This window comes from Oncorhynchus clarkii, chromosome 2 (genome assembly GCF_045791955.1).
Source record: "Oncorhynchus clarkii lewisi isolate Uvic-CL-2024 chromosome 2, UVic_Ocla_1.0, whole genome shotgun sequence".
Lineage (NCBI taxonomy): Eukaryota > Metazoa > Chordata > Actinopteri > Salmoniformes > Salmonidae > Oncorhynchus > Oncorhynchus clarkii.
In genome coordinates this window covers 68,191,052-68,206,913 of record NC_092148.1, presented here as the reverse complement: position 1 = coordinate 68,206,913, position 15,862 = coordinate 68,191,052, and the positions used below count along the sequence as shown (strand labels likewise).

General features: G+C 44.0%; 1 pseudogene; it reads right to left on the bottom strand.

Moving 5' to 3' along the window:
• LOC139372668 (voltage-dependent calcium channel subunit alpha-2/delta-1-like) overlaps positions 1-15,862 on the bottom strand; it is a 110,704-nt pseudogene that overhangs the window by 4,524 nt on the left and 90,318 nt on the right.

Here is a 15,862-nt window from a genome sequence, read left to right as displayed (position 1 = left end):
TACTGTAGATCTCTAACATCTCACACCTTTAACACGCTCCCTTACAAACTCAGACATATCACCCTGTCTGTGGCAGAGTATTATCCTTTAACACTCTCCCTTACAAACTCAGACATATCACCCTGTCTGTGGCAGAGTATTATCCTTTAACACGCTCCCTTACAAACTCAGACATATCACCCTGTCTGTGGCAGAGTATTATCCTTTAACACGCTCCCTTACAAACTCAGACATATCACCCTGTCTGTGGCAGAGTATTATCCTTTAACAACTCCACCTTACAAACTCAGACATATCACCCTGTCTGTGGCAGAGTACTATCCTTTAACACTCCACCTTACAAACTCAGACATATCACCCTGTCTGTGGCAGAGTATTATCCTTTAACACTCTCCCTTACAAACTCAGACATATCACCCTGTCTGTGGCAGAGTATTATCCTTTAACACTCTCCCTTACAAACTCAGACATATCACCCTGTCTGTGGCAGAGTATTATCCTTTAACACTCTCCCTTACAAACTCAGACATATCACCCTGTCTGTGGCAGAGTATTATCCTTTAACACTCCACCTTACAAACTCAGACATATCACCCTGTCTGTGGCAGAGTATTATCCTTTAACACTCTCCCTTACAAACTCAGACATATCACCCTGTCTGTGGCAGAGTATTATCCTTTAACACTCTCCCTTACAAACTCAGACATATCACCCTGTCTGTGGCAGAGTATTATCCTTTAACACTCCACCTTACAAACTCAGACATATCACCCTGTCTGTGGCAGAGTATTATCCTTTAACACTCCACCTTACAAACTCAGACATATCACCCTGTCTGTGGCAGAGAATTATCCTTTAACAACTCCACCTTACAAAGTCAGACATATCACCCTGTCTGTGGCAGAGTATTATCCTTTAACACTCCACCTTACAAACTCAGACATATCACCCTGTCTGTGGCAGATTATTATCCTTTAACACGCTCCCTTGCAAACTCAGACATATCACCCTGTCTGTGGCAGAGTATTATCCTTTAACACTCCACCTTACAAACTCAGACATATCACCCTGTCTGTGGCAGAGTATTATCCTTTAACACTCCACCTTACAAACTCAGACATATCACCCTGTCTGTGGCAGAGTATTATCCTTTAACACTCCACCTTACAAACTCAGACATATCACCCTGTCTGTGGCAGAGAATTATCCTTTAACAACTCCACCTTACAAACTCAGACATATCACCCTGTCTGTGGCAGAGTATTATCCTTTAACACTCCACCTTACAAACTCAGACATATCACCCTGTCTGTGGCAGATTATTATCCTTTAACACGCTCCCTTACAAACTCAGACATATCACCCTGTCTGTGGCAGAGTATTATCCTTTAACACTCCACCTTACAAACTCAGACATATCACCCTGTCTGTGGCAGAGTATTATCCTTTAACACTCTCCCTTACAAACTCAGACATATCACCCTGTCTGTGGCAGAGTATTATCCTTTAACAACTCCATTCATCATGATTGAACATGACACTGTGATTGGACAGACTCTCTTGCTGATAAATAGTGTGCAATACAGGGAGTGTGTACATTTTATAGCTTAACTCGCTGTATGTGTGAGTGTGTGTGTGTGTGTGTTTAGTCCTCATTATCAGCATATTGAGTCGTAATAAACTACAGGCCTCTGGTTTGACCCCCCTCTGAACTCTGACGATGACACTTTTACTGTTATACCAGCAGGAAGCTAAATCCCCAGACACATATGTCTCGTACACACACACACGCACACACGAACACACGCACACACACAGTGATTCAAAGTGATCCCAACGTGGGCTCCAGATGTTCCATTCAGATACATAGCTCCATATGAATTTAGACTTGACAAAACATGACTCGAGTTTTTCACTCCAGCAGTAATACTAACTAAATTAATGCAACTGTACTACCATGTGTCCTGCTGATGGATGATGCAGTTATATGTGAGGGCACTTCTTATCTACAGCCATGTGGCTTCAATACACAGGCTAATGGTAGCAACATGTAGATAGATACAGTGCTGCTGAGCTTCTGTTATCGTTTGTCAAATGTAGAGGTTTGTATGTGTGTGTGGGCGTACGTGTCAAAGGATACAGGGTTGCTCAGCTTGTCTTAGTGGTCTGGGGTCACAAGACAGACAGGTGGCCTTGGCATCAGTGATCAGAAACACCAGGTTAGTGTGGGGCAGCTTCTCAGCTCGATACATCCTGAAACACACACACACAGTGTTATAGTAAGATACTTAGCATTATACATCATGAAAGGATGAGAGGAGAGGTGAGAGAGGGGGAGAGGAGAGGAAGATAGGAGATGAGAGGTGAGGGAGGGGAGAGAGGAGAGGAGAGGAAGAGAGGAGATGAGAGGTGAGGGAGGGGAGAGAGGAAGAGAGGAGATGAGAGGTGAGGGAGGGGAGAGAGGAGAGGAGAGGAAGAGAGGAGATGAGAGGTGACGGAGGGGAGAGAGGAGAGGAGAGGAAGAGAGGAGATGAGAGGTGAGTGAGGGGAGAGAGGAGAGGAGAGGAAGAGAGGAGATGAGAGGTGAGGGAGGGGAGAGAGTAGAGGAGAGGAAGAGAGGAGATGAGTTGTGAGGGAGGGGAGAGAGGAGAGGAGAGGAGATGAGTGGTGAGGGAGGGGAGATAGGAGAGGAAGAGAGGAGATGAGAGGTGAGGGAGGGGAGAGAGGAGAGGAGAGGAAGAGAGGAGATGAGAGGTGAGGGAGGGGAGAGAGGAGAGGAGAGGAAGAGAGGAGATGAGAGGTGAGGGAGAGGAGAGAGGAGAGAGAACACTTCCCTTCCATTGGAATGTTATTTTATTCTTTCAATGGAATTCAGCATTATTCAAAGACAGAAGGAAAAGGCTCCACTAGATTTCAACCCAAAAACAAATGGAAACACTCCCAACAGACTAACAAAGCTTACACACAAAATGCTCTTATCTGCCTCAGATTTTTGCCCTGCTAGTGGAAAGGTCTAGCTAGGCGCAACAACGGCTCAGCTGCGGAGTGGTGGGCCACACAAGCTCACAGAACGGGATCACCGAGTGCTGAAGTGTGTAGCGCCCAAAAATCATCTGTCCTCGGATGTAACACTCACTACCGAGTTCCAAACTGCCTCTGGAAGCAACGGCAGCACAATAACTGTTTGTCAGGAGCTTCATGAAATGGGTTTCCCTGGCCGAGCAGGCACACACAAGCCTAAGATCACCATGCGCAATGCCAAGCATCGGCTGGAGTTGTGTAAAGTTCACCGCCATTGAACTGGAAAAGTGGAAAAGCGTTCTCTGGATTGATGAATCACTCTTCACCATCTGGCAGTCCGATGGATGAATCTGGGTTTGGCGGTTGCAGAAGAACGCTACATCCCTAAGGAATAATGGTCTGGGGCTGTTTTTCATGGTTCGGGAAAGGCCCCTTAGTCCCAGTGAAGGGAAATCTTTATGATACAGCATACAATGAGATTCTAGGCCAGCCTTTCCTAAAGTATGGGTCGCGACCCAAGGTGGGTTGTGGACCTGCACAGAGCTCCTTTGTGGCAACAGTTTGGTGAAGGCCCTTTCCTGTTTCAGCATGACAATGCCCCCGCGCACAAAGCGAGGTCCATATAGAAATTGTTTGTAGAGATCGGTGTGGAAGAACTTGACTGGCCTACACATATGAATTGGAAAGCAGACTGTGAGCTAGGACTAATCACTCCAACATCAGTGCCCGACCTCACTAATGCTCTTGTGGCTGAATGGAAGCAAGTCCCCACAACAATGTTCCAACATCTAGTGAAAAGCCTTCCCAGAAGAGTGGAGGCAGTTATAGCAGGAAAGGGGGGGACCAACTCCATAATAATGCCTATGATTTTGGAATGAGATGTTCGACGAGCAGGTGTCCACATACCTTTGGTCATGTGGTGTATATGTGGTTCAGATGAACAAACAGCAATTAATAAATCACACACATACTACAGGGCAGTGGAGCAACCGCCTCCTCTCGTCTGTGGAATAGCTCTTTCTTTATGGTGCTCATTAAAGTTTACATGTCTTTAGTCATTAATATTGAGGAGAAAAACGTCAGTCGCATGGGGCTCATATACCCACTGCAGTTCTACCACATTCAGCCCTCACACCACATGTGAGTTGCAGCACAAAAACAGGGGAAAAGGTTGGGAGAGCGCTCTCAGCAAACATTGTTTCCCACTGTGTCCAGCTTCTGACAGATCAATGTAATGTGTCTGATCAGAGCCCAGCCGACAGCAGCTGCCTGGACAGAGCTGGAAAACACAGAGGAAGGCAGGAAACTGACCCCATTCTGCATCTACAATTATCCAGGAAGGAGAATCTCCCTTTTCACACACACACACACGTACACACACACACACACACACACACACACACACACACACACACACACACCTGGAGCAGTTTCCACAGTCAAGGACTCCCGAGTAGGATCTCTCTTCGTTGTCGAAGAAGTACTGAGTCTGCTCTGTGATACAACTCTCCTTAAACATGTTAGCTGACATGTCATCATCTGAGTCCACTAGAGAGAGAGAGAGAGAGATAGATACAGAGAAAGAGATAGAGAGAGAGAATCCACTACTGTCACCATACGCAACCAAAAACACAAATCAACAAACAAGCAAACAAAACAGGTCTGTGCTCCTCCACATAACTAACTACTCCAAAGCCCAAGGATATTTACACTATATTAACAGCCCATTTAAGCGGCAACAAACATATTGTACCTTTATAAATTGACTGTTGTATAATCACATAATTCCATCCAATATACTGTACCCTAACACTCACCTGCCTCTACGAAGCTGGGAAATATGAGACCGTAGAAGACTTGCTGCATTATCGACCTAGAGAGACAAACAAACACATTACTGTTGGTCTAAACAGCAGACCATATCTAAACAGTAGTTACAGTAACCAGTCCATTTACTCACCAGGTAGCAGTGGAGGCCCACCAACCTATACTCAGCATGTCTGCTATAGTGGGCTGGAGAGTGAAGAGGAGAGCAGCACTGAGTGCACATTTCACAACATAAGGACAAAATATATGCATATACAGTGCATTCAAAAAGTATTCAGACCCCTTCACTTTTTCCACAATTTGTTACGTTACAGCCTTTTCTAAAAATGATTCTACACACAATACCCCATAATGACAAAGCGAAAACAGTTGTCAAAGTTTTTTAGGTTTTACAAATAAGAAACAGAAATAGCTTATTTGCATAAATATTCAGACCCTTTGCTATGAGACTCGAAATTGAGCTCAGGTGCATCCTGTTTCCATTGATCATCCATGAGATGTTTCTACAACTTGATTGGAGTCCACCTGTGGTAAATTCAATTGATTGGACATGATTTGGAAAGGCACACACCTGTCTATATAAGGTTCCACAGTTGACAGTGCATGTCAGAGCAAAAACCAAGCCATACGGTTGAAGAAATTGTCCGTAGTGCTCCGTGACAGGATGGTGTCGAGGCACAGATCTGGGGAAGGGTACCAAAACATGTCTGCAGCATTGAAGGTCCCCAAGAACACAGTGGCCTCCATCATTCTGAAATGGAAGAAGTTTGGAACCACCAAGACTCTTCATAGAGCTGGCCGCACGGCTAAACTGAGCAATCGGGGGAGAAGGGCTTTGGTCTGGGAAGTGACCAAGAACATGATGGTCACTCTGACCGAGCTCCAGAGTTACTCTGTGGAGATGGGAGAATGGAGCAAAGTACAAAGAGATCCTTAATGAAAACCTGCTCCAGAGTACTCAGGACCTCAGACTGGTGCAAAGGTTCACCTTCCAACAGGACAACGACCCTAAGCATACAGCCATGACAATGCATGAGTGGCTTCGGGACAAGTCTCTGAATGTCCTTGAGTAGCCCAGCCAGAGCCCGGACTTCAACCCAATCGAACATCTCTGGAGAGACCTGAAAATAGCTGTGCAGCGACGCTCCCCATCCAACCTGACAGAGCTTGAGAGGATCTGCAGAGAAGAATGGGAGAAACTCCCCAAATACAGGTGTGCCAAGCTTGTAGCGTCATACCCAGGAAGACTCACGGCTGTAATCGCTGCCAAAGGTGCTTCAACAAAGTACTGAGTTAAGGGTCTGAATACTTATGTAAATGTGATATTTCCCCCTTTTTTATAGGTTTGTCGTGATGGGGTATTGTGTGTAGATTGATGAGGGGAAAAAACGATTTAATACATACTTGAATAAGGCTGTAGCGTAAGTGAAGGGGTCTGAATACTTTCTGAATGCACTGTATGTAACAGAAGAGGTAACCAAAGCAAGATAATGCATTTATGCATGTGTGTGTGCTGTGTGTGCTGTGTGTGTGTGTCTCTCACCACATAGACAGATCGTGGCCCTGCAGCAGCCTTGCTGTCTCTCTCAGGATCGCAGACTGACTGGTAGTCGTAGGTCTTGTTGAAGGAGTACAGAGACGTGTTGACCAGACTGATCATCACGACTGGGTCTACCTCCCCAAAGAACTGACCAATCTGTATTCAGGGAACAGAGAGAGCTGCGTTCAACTACCACACCTACACATTTATTCATAAAGAACTGACCTATCGATACACACAGAGAACAAGGTTGTACTCAAGACACCCAACAGAGAACTAGAGGAGCATTCAACAACCAAATACGCAAAATGGATACCTGCTCTATGCATTAGAAAGCCTTGATCCAAAATGAATGTGGAGGATTGAACTAACTAATCCAATTTAACTCAGTAGAGCCAAAACATGCCTTTCACTTGGATTGAAGCCTGCAGGATTCTCCTAAGGAGTATAGTAGGATATAGTAGGATATATATAGGATATAAGGAGTATAGTAGGATATAGTAGGATATATATAGGATATAAGGAGTATAGTAGGATATAGTAGGATATATATAGGATATAAGGAGTATAGTAGGATATAGTAGGATATATATAGGATATAAGGAGTATAGTAGGATATACAACGCAGATTCAGCATGACTTTAGACCACATGAAATGTATGAAAACATCTGTCCAACTTTGATACAGGGGTGAACTCTCTCTTTAATAGGGGTTAGCATAACAGAGTGGGAACCTCTCCCTTTCTTTCTCTCTCTCTCTGATACTGTTCCAGAGACTAACCCTTTACTCTGCTGGAGAAGCAGACTTCTGTACTACAGGAGCTTTTAAACCGACTCTAACAGGACACAATGGGCTCAGAACAATGCCATGCCCATGTCATAATCATGTCATTAGGCGTATGTATATATGACCTATTTGAGTGAGTGATGGATTGGAGTCATCCTGGTCAGATGGAGCAGGGATGGAGAGAGGAGCAGGAGAAGAGATCTGGTGGCCAGCCAAACCAATGAAAACCTTTTAGTACTCATTCCAACGGGAGCGTCTTGGCTTTAAGACATTGGATTTATGTCCCACTAACTTCAGGATACTGTAGATGCCATGGAGCCATTTTCATTCAGATCTGTGCTTTAGATACTTGTTTGTTGTCATGCCAAATATGATATGGCATTCGGTATTAATGAGTGTTAGAGAAGCAGAGGACAATACAATAAAATCATATCTTATCATGATAGTCAGAGGGGTTGGCTAAAAGCACATCCAGATCAGTTCAACAGATTCCACAAGGGCCAGTTTCCTGGAGACAGATTAAAGCTAATCCTCTCCATTGAACATGTTTTAGTCCAGGACAAGGCTTAATCTAGGTCTGGGAAACCGTCCTATAGCCAGGCAGAATGTTGAACCTGCTCTGGTAGAGCAAACATAAAACTGTATTTTTTTTGTGAAGTACATGGGACACAATCATGAAGTGGAACGACTGACAGAACAAGCTGATTGGTGCTGCGATTATAGCTGTAAGACTCAGTTTTGCACATGAGAAATGATATCCTCCTTGCAAAACAGCTCGAGCTCAGTGATTGGACATCAGCAGGAAGCCGCCATCATCCAGGATGACACAGTCAACGTGCTGCAGTATTTGGCTCCATCCATCTTCCCATCAATTTTAACCATCTTCCCTGTCCCTGCTGAAGAAAAGCAGGAACATGATGCTGCCACCACCATGTTTGACAGTATAGAACATTATCAACATTTAAAAATATTTGTGGCAAATAAACAACACTTTTTATGGTAAGAAAGATAAGCCATAGTACCTTATTATTCTTCTTGGTAGATTTGCAGTGGTCTGACAGCCACAGATTTCATCCTTGCACAAAAAAATACAGCATGTTTGAACACATCAGAACACACACCACCAGTATAGAACATTATCAACATTTAAAAATATTTGTCATAAGTAAGATAAGCCATAGTACCTTATTATTCTTCAGACAGCCACAGATTTCATCCTTGCACTGCAAACACATCAGAACACACACCACCATGTATGAAGGGTAACTTGTTGAGCAAACACATCAGAACACACACCACCATGTATGAAGGGTAACTTGTTGAGCAAACACATCAGAACACACACCACCATGTATGAAGGGTAACTTGTTGAGCAAACACATCAGAACACACACCACCATGTATGAAGGGCAACTTGTTGAGCAAACAAAATACAAGTGATAGTTTCTTAACTATGGGGAAAAGTGTTTCTCTTACGTTGGCTTTGATGGTGGCGTTCATGAAGTTGTTCATCCAGGCGGAGACATTCAGTTTCACCCCCACCACTACAAGACATTTTCAGAAAGACTTTTTATAGCCCTTTAGAGAATGATCTATGGATGGTTCATCTCATTCTCCAAGCTGTCAGTTTTACTTCAGAAGTACCCACTGCAACAACTAAGCACCCGGCTAAGGGGATGGGGACAGTATTGTCCACTCACCAGCTGGTTTGAGGTTGACTCCATCTATGTTGAGGTCTACAGCCTTGCTCACCAGAATACCTGACTCATAGCCTGACTCCCTGCTCTCTGCAGCAGAGAGAGAGTGAGGGAGAGCAGAGAAAAGAGTGTCAACACATTCACATACAGTGACACTTGTTTGACAATGACAGTAATTGTGTGAGGCTTGGTAAGAATCATGCCTGATGAATATAATCTTTGTTTGTTTGGTCTGATGTAACTGGACAAATGGCCTTAAATTATGTGTGGCTTGGCAGTATGAGTACATACTGCAGTATAATATGAGTGAAAAACGGAATCTTATACTGAGGGGAGACAAGGATTCTTTAACTCAGAGATCTGGTCTATAGAGTACTGTAATACTACAGGGACATACATAGAGGTGGAGTCAAAAGTAGCAGAGAGAGAGAGAGAGCTAAAGAAAGAAGTACATGAAAAAAATGTGAGTGGAGAGAGGAGGAGAGAGGGGAGAGAAAGGGGAGGGATGGAAGAGGGGGATGGAGAGAAGAGGGGGACGGATGGAAGAGGGGCATGGAGAGAAGAGGGGGACAGATGGAAGAGGGGGATGGAGAGAAGAGGGGGACGGATGGAACAGGGGGATGGAAAGAAGAGGGGGACGGATGGAAGAGGGGGATGGAGAGAAGAGGGGGACGGATGGAAGAGGGGGATGGAGAGAAGAGGGGGACGGATTGAAGAGGGGGGCAGATGGAAGAGGGGGATGGAGAGACAGATGAGAGGAAGCAGAGAGAGGGGGGACTAGAGGGCCTCTCATCTCAGATCTCAGCCAGTAGAGAAAGCCGTTCGTCCCCAGAGAGAGGTTTGCTGACAGACCACATTGAGGAGAAGACACCGTTGGGTCCCTGTGTGTGTGTGTGTGTGTGTGTGTGTGTGTGTGTGTGTGTGTGTGTGTGTGTGTGTGTGTGTGTGTGTGTGTGTGTGTGTGTGTGTGTGTGTGTGTGTGTTAACCCACTGTTGAAGTATGGAGCGGTGAAAATATAGATGTTGTTATCCAGAGTCCTCTTGTAGAAACTTGAGTCATAGGTCTCAGCATTCTCTGTCCACTCCTCTCCAGCACTGAAACACACACAAACACATGCTCACGCATACATGTATTCACATTTTTAAGACACAGATGTCTAAAAGATTTTACTCAGATACAAGGCTACACTTTGATCAAAATAACAGTCACACCCAACACACTGGACAAATGACATGGGATTGGCCCAGAGATAAAGAAAACATATGTATGTTTTTTATGAACGTATTTTGTACATATTTTCTTTACATGCAATAATAAATCAATTCAAGCCAGTCATAAAAAGCTCTATACAAAGTTGTTTTCTAACTGGTGATGTGCAAGTTAAATTGCATGTTAGATATATAAATATAAGATAAACCTTTTTACTAAGATCACCTGCCTAAATTCAGACATGAATAACAACCAATGAATAACAACCATTAACAACCTTTCCTTAGTAAATAAATCACAGAAAAAAAACTACAATTATAGCTACAAACCTAGTACAAACTGCTGCACTCTAACAATCAACAAGACTGATTCCCATTTGACAGCTAGATGATATACACTGTAATGATACAAATCTTCAGACAGAGAAGAGATAAAGAAAGAGAAAGAGAGAGACAGAGACAGACAGAAAGAGACAGAGAGAGACAAAGAGAGAGACAAAGAGAGAGACAAAGATCCAAAGAGAGACAAAGACAGAAAGAGAGAGAGCAACAGAAAGAGAGAGACAATGAGAGAGACAGAAAGAGAGACAGAGAGAGAGTGACAGACAGAAAGAGAGAGACAATGAGAGAGACAGAGAGAAAGACAGAAAGAGAGAGACAGAGAGAAAGACAGAGAGAGACAGAGAGAGAGACAGAAAGAGAGACAGAAAGAGCGACAGAGAGAGAGAGAGACATAGAGAGACAGAGAGAGCGAGACAGAGAGAGAGAGACAGAAAGAGAGACAGAGAGAAATAGACAGAGAGGAATAGAAAGAGTCCATCTGTACTGAGCACATCACCAGTGTATGTGAACTATGTTCTAGGCTGGACTAATGGGCTGTAGGTGATTTGGGAGAACCGACTCTCCATGAAATGTGAAATGATCCAGCAGAGCAGGTAGGGAAGTAAAACAGTATCATATCCAGGCCAAACCAATATACACTTTAAAATAGCTTTGTGCATTAGCCAACTCCTACCTGTATTAATCCCTTGTCATGGCTTCTTACAATAGGAGTGGGCCACAGCACCTACAGTCTGGGATCGGGCTAATCTAAGTAACTCGGAAGGTGACATCTGAGCATACCTTCTGGGATAGACTCTGGTGATCCCTCCATCAGTGGCTACAAACCTGGCCAGAATCCCACCCCTGGGAACAGAAAGAACACACAGGTATCAATCACAGTTCAATTGATGAGGTAAAGAGGTAAATCGAACTCGACCAAAACAATGGAATTGCCATGGAAACTCGTGGGGGAAATGGCAGTAGGGGGAAAGATCCCGAATCTCCTCATTGCCCCCCAGCAAAATTAGCCTACATTTAGGCTATTGATAATATAGTGCATTCGAAAAGTATTCAGACCCCTTCACCTTTTCCATATTTTGTTACGTTACAGCCTTATTCTAAAATGGATTGCATTTATTTTTTCCCTCATCAATCTACACAAAATACCCCATAATGACAAAGTGAAAACAGTGTTTTAGAAAATGTTGCAAATCTAAAAAAAAAAAAAACGGAAATTAACATTTATATAAGTAATCAGACCCTTTGCTATGAGACTCAAAATTGAGCTTTGTTTCATCCTGCTTCCATTGATCATCCTTGAGATGTTTCTATAACTTGATTGGAGTCCATATGTGTTAAATTCAATTGATAAGGCATGATTTGGAAATGCACACACCTGTCTATATAAGGTCCCGCAGTTGACAGTGCATATCAGAGCAAAAACCAAGCCATGAGGTCAAAGGAATTGTCCGTCGAGCTCCAAGACAGGATTGTGTCGAGGCACAGATCTGGGGAAGAGTAACAAAAAATGTATGCAGCATTGAAGGTCCCCAAGAACACAGTGGCCTCCATCATTCTGAAATGGAAGAATTTTGGAACCACCAAGACTCTTCATAGAGCTGGCCGCACGGCTAAACTGAGCAATCGGGGGAGAAGGGCTTTGGTCTGGGAAGTGACCAAGAACATGATGGTCACTCTGACCGAGCTCCAGAGTTACTCTGTGGAGATGGGAGAGTGGAGCAAAGTACAGAAGGATCCTTGATGAAAACCTGCTCCAAAGTACTCAGGACCTCAGACTGGGGCGAAGGTTCACCTTCCAACAGGACAACGACCCTAAGCATACAGCCATGACAACGCATTCTGACAAAGCTCCAGAGTTCCTCTGAGGAGATTGGAGAACCTTCCAGAAGGACAACCATCTCTGCAGCACTCCACCAATCAGGCCTTTATGGTAGAGCGGCCAGACGGAAGCCACTCCTCAGGCACATGACAGTCCGCTTTCAGTTTGCCAAAAGGCACCTAAAGGACTTTGACCATGAGAAACAAGATTCTCTGATCTGATGAAACCAAGATTGAACTCTTTGGCCGGAATGCCAAGCTGGAGGAAAAATGGCACCATCCCTACAGTGAAGCATGGTGGTGGCAGCGTCATGCTGTGGGGATGTTTTTCAGCAGCAGGGACTGGGAGACTAGTCAGGATCTAGGGAAAGATGAACAGAGAAAGGTACAGAGAGATCCTTAATGAAAACCTGCTGCATAGTGCTCAGAACCTCAGACTGGGACAAGGGTTCACCTACCAACAGGACAACAACCCTAAGCACACAGCCAAGACAACACAGGAGTGGCTTCGGGACAAGTCTCTGAATGTCCTTGAGTGGCCCAGCCAGAGCCCGTACTTGAACATCTCTGGAGACCTGAAAATAGCTGTGCAGCGACACTCCCCATCCAACCTGACAGAGCTTGTGAGGATCTGCAGAGAAGAATGGTAGAAACTCCCCAAATACAGGTGTGCCACGCTTGCAAAGACATACCCAAGAGGACTCGAGGCTGTAATCACTGCCAAAGGTGCTTCAGCATAGTGCTGAGTAAATGGTCTGAATACCTTTGTAAATGTGATATTTCAGTTTTTATACTTTTCATAAATTTGCAAAAATTTTGAAAATCTGTTTTTATTTTGTCATTCTGGGGTATTGTGTGTAGATTGATGAGGAAAAAAACTGCAATTTAGTCCATTTTTGAATAAGGTTGTAACATAATAAAATGTGGAAAAAGGAAAGGAGTCTGAATACTTTCCGAATGCACTGTATGTGTATTTCACACTATATTGAGGTAAAATTACTATGATGCTTGTATGGATGCCAACCTCAACACGTTCATGTCATCTGAACCAATCAATTGCATTTACAGTTATAATTGACTGACTACCACCATTGATTTCTGTATGCTAGCTATACTAACGGGAGTTAGCATTTAGCAGTCACTTCTAAACCTGAAAAGGGACAACTTCTAAATGTTATGCAGCGAAAACAGCCAACTATCCAAATAACACTTAAGTAACCACATTGTGGGTTTGTTACAATACATACTGTAAATTATGACGGATATGTTAAAACGGATTTGTTAAAATCAGATTTGTTGAATGTGAGCCAATCTGGTCAATGGAAGCATCGCCTCATTTACCACATCTATAACAGAGGCTCAGGGACCATCTAGACTAATCACAGAGGCATGAGCTAAATATTCCACTGTCTTTGAAGGCCACCACGCTCTCCCAGGAGAAATCACTAGTCCATCTGAACAGTGTGTGTCTTGGAGAGCCCTACAAAGAGGCCTACACATCACTGTGTCCAGAACATTTGAAAATAAATTGTTGTATTCCCTGAGAGTCGCTTCTCTTTATGTCATAATTCTTTGAGGTCTTTATTCAGTAAATTGTTCCTGTTTATGTGAGCATGTGTGTGTATGGCGTGATGAATGCATGTTGAGGTAATTACTGTGGTGTCTTCAGAACACATCATGTCTTGGCATAGCTGGTCCTGTGTCTTTATTTGATCATATTTTACTGGTAAAACACAGACAAGACTCTCATAGCAACAGACATTAGCAAATAGCAGTACTAGCTGCCTGGTGTTTCTCCAACAAGACATCAACAAGATGGGGAGTCAACTAACTGTCTATATGACTCATGTAACTGACTCAATGTGTACATGTAGATGATGCCCTGATGGCGGTCAGTGTGTGTGTGTGTGTGTGTGTGTGTGTGTGTGTGTGTGTGTGTGTGTGTGTGCGCGTGTGTGTGGCCCTCACAATGACTGCTCCTTCCACAGTTTGACCAGATCAGCAGTCAACCCAGCGTCCAACAGCAGCCTACTGACCAGAGTCACATTACCTAGACAGGAAGACATTGTTACTGAAGTATCTTCCACAGTAAACCCCTTGGTAAACTGCAAGGATGACACATAGGAGTTTAGATGGCTTGAGCTTGCTTAGACAACACAGAGGACATTGCAATCCATTAGCTTAAGAATGTGTTCTTAACTGACTTGCCTAGTTAGATAAAGGTAAAATAAAGTAATAAAATAAAAAAGCTGACACCGAGGACATTGATAGGATCTCCAGTAGCTGATACCCATTAGATGATGACACTATAGAGGTTCTGAGTCACACAGTAGCATGACAACATCAGGTTCTAGAAGCTCAGTCGATCAGGATGATATCAGACTACACTAATCCAATGCCTACCGCGTTAGATAAGGTTGATGTCATTCCTGGCCAGACCAGACTAATCAAACGCCTCTCTCGGACCTTCACAGGGCTATGGAACACCATACCCTCCTGACTCCCCCCACTAAACCCTCCCCCTGGGTGGGTATAATAGGTAGAGGAAATCCATCTGTGTGTGTGTGTGTGTGTGTGTGTGTGTGTGTGTGTGTGTGTGTGTGTGTGTGCATGCGTGGGTTGTATCTGCGCCTGCGAGTGTTAAACAGCAACAGTAACTTACATGGCTCTTCCAGTGTGTTCCTGTCTATGAACTGGTTGAAGTCCAGGAGGAACTGGGTGTTGTTGTCGTTGTCTTTCAAGCCTTTGCAGTACTCCCTACAGAAATAGCAGACGCTGTATATTAGATACATTTCATCTCAAATTCAACATCCGTACAACATCAAACTCCTTCTATAACTTCTACCTAATTCTACACCGTGCTCCTCAATCCCAGCAAAAACTGTGGAATAACCAGATACTCCTAGTGAGTACACTTCAGGAGTAACAATGGTTCAAAATGGAGGTGGTGGAGGAGATTCAGATGTGCGGCTGTAGCCACTCACCTTGGGGCGATGAAGGTGTATCCCAGCTCATCAAACATCTCCACCTGCAGAGTGTCCATGGCTGAAGAGAATAGAGAGGCATCTTTAGAACCTTACACACTCTGTAGAGCAGGATTCATGGCCTATACAGCACACCAGACTGATCATTACGGAAATAAAGAACTGAAAGATGAATGAGTGAAACAAGACATGACAGAAAGAGAGAGAGACAATGATTATGGAAACAAACTCCCATCCATCTTTAAGCTTGGTAGTGCCACTAGTCTGTCAGCATGACTTTTCATGGCTGTTAGGCCAGTACACTCTGCTGACTGTCACTGACAGGCCTTATCTAAAACACTGCTGTCCATTAACTCACTGACAGGCCTTATCTAGAACACTGCTGTACATTAACTCACTGGCAGGCCGTATCTAGAACACTGCTGTCCATTAACTCACTGACAGGCCTTATCTAAAACACTGCTGTCCATTAACTCACTGACAGGCCTTATCTAGAACACTGCTGTACATTAACTCACTGACAGGCCGTATCTAGAACACTGCTGTCCATTAATTCACTGACAGGCCTTCTCTAGAACACTGCTGTCCATTAACTCACTGACAGGCCTTATCTAGAACACTGGTGTCCATTAACTCA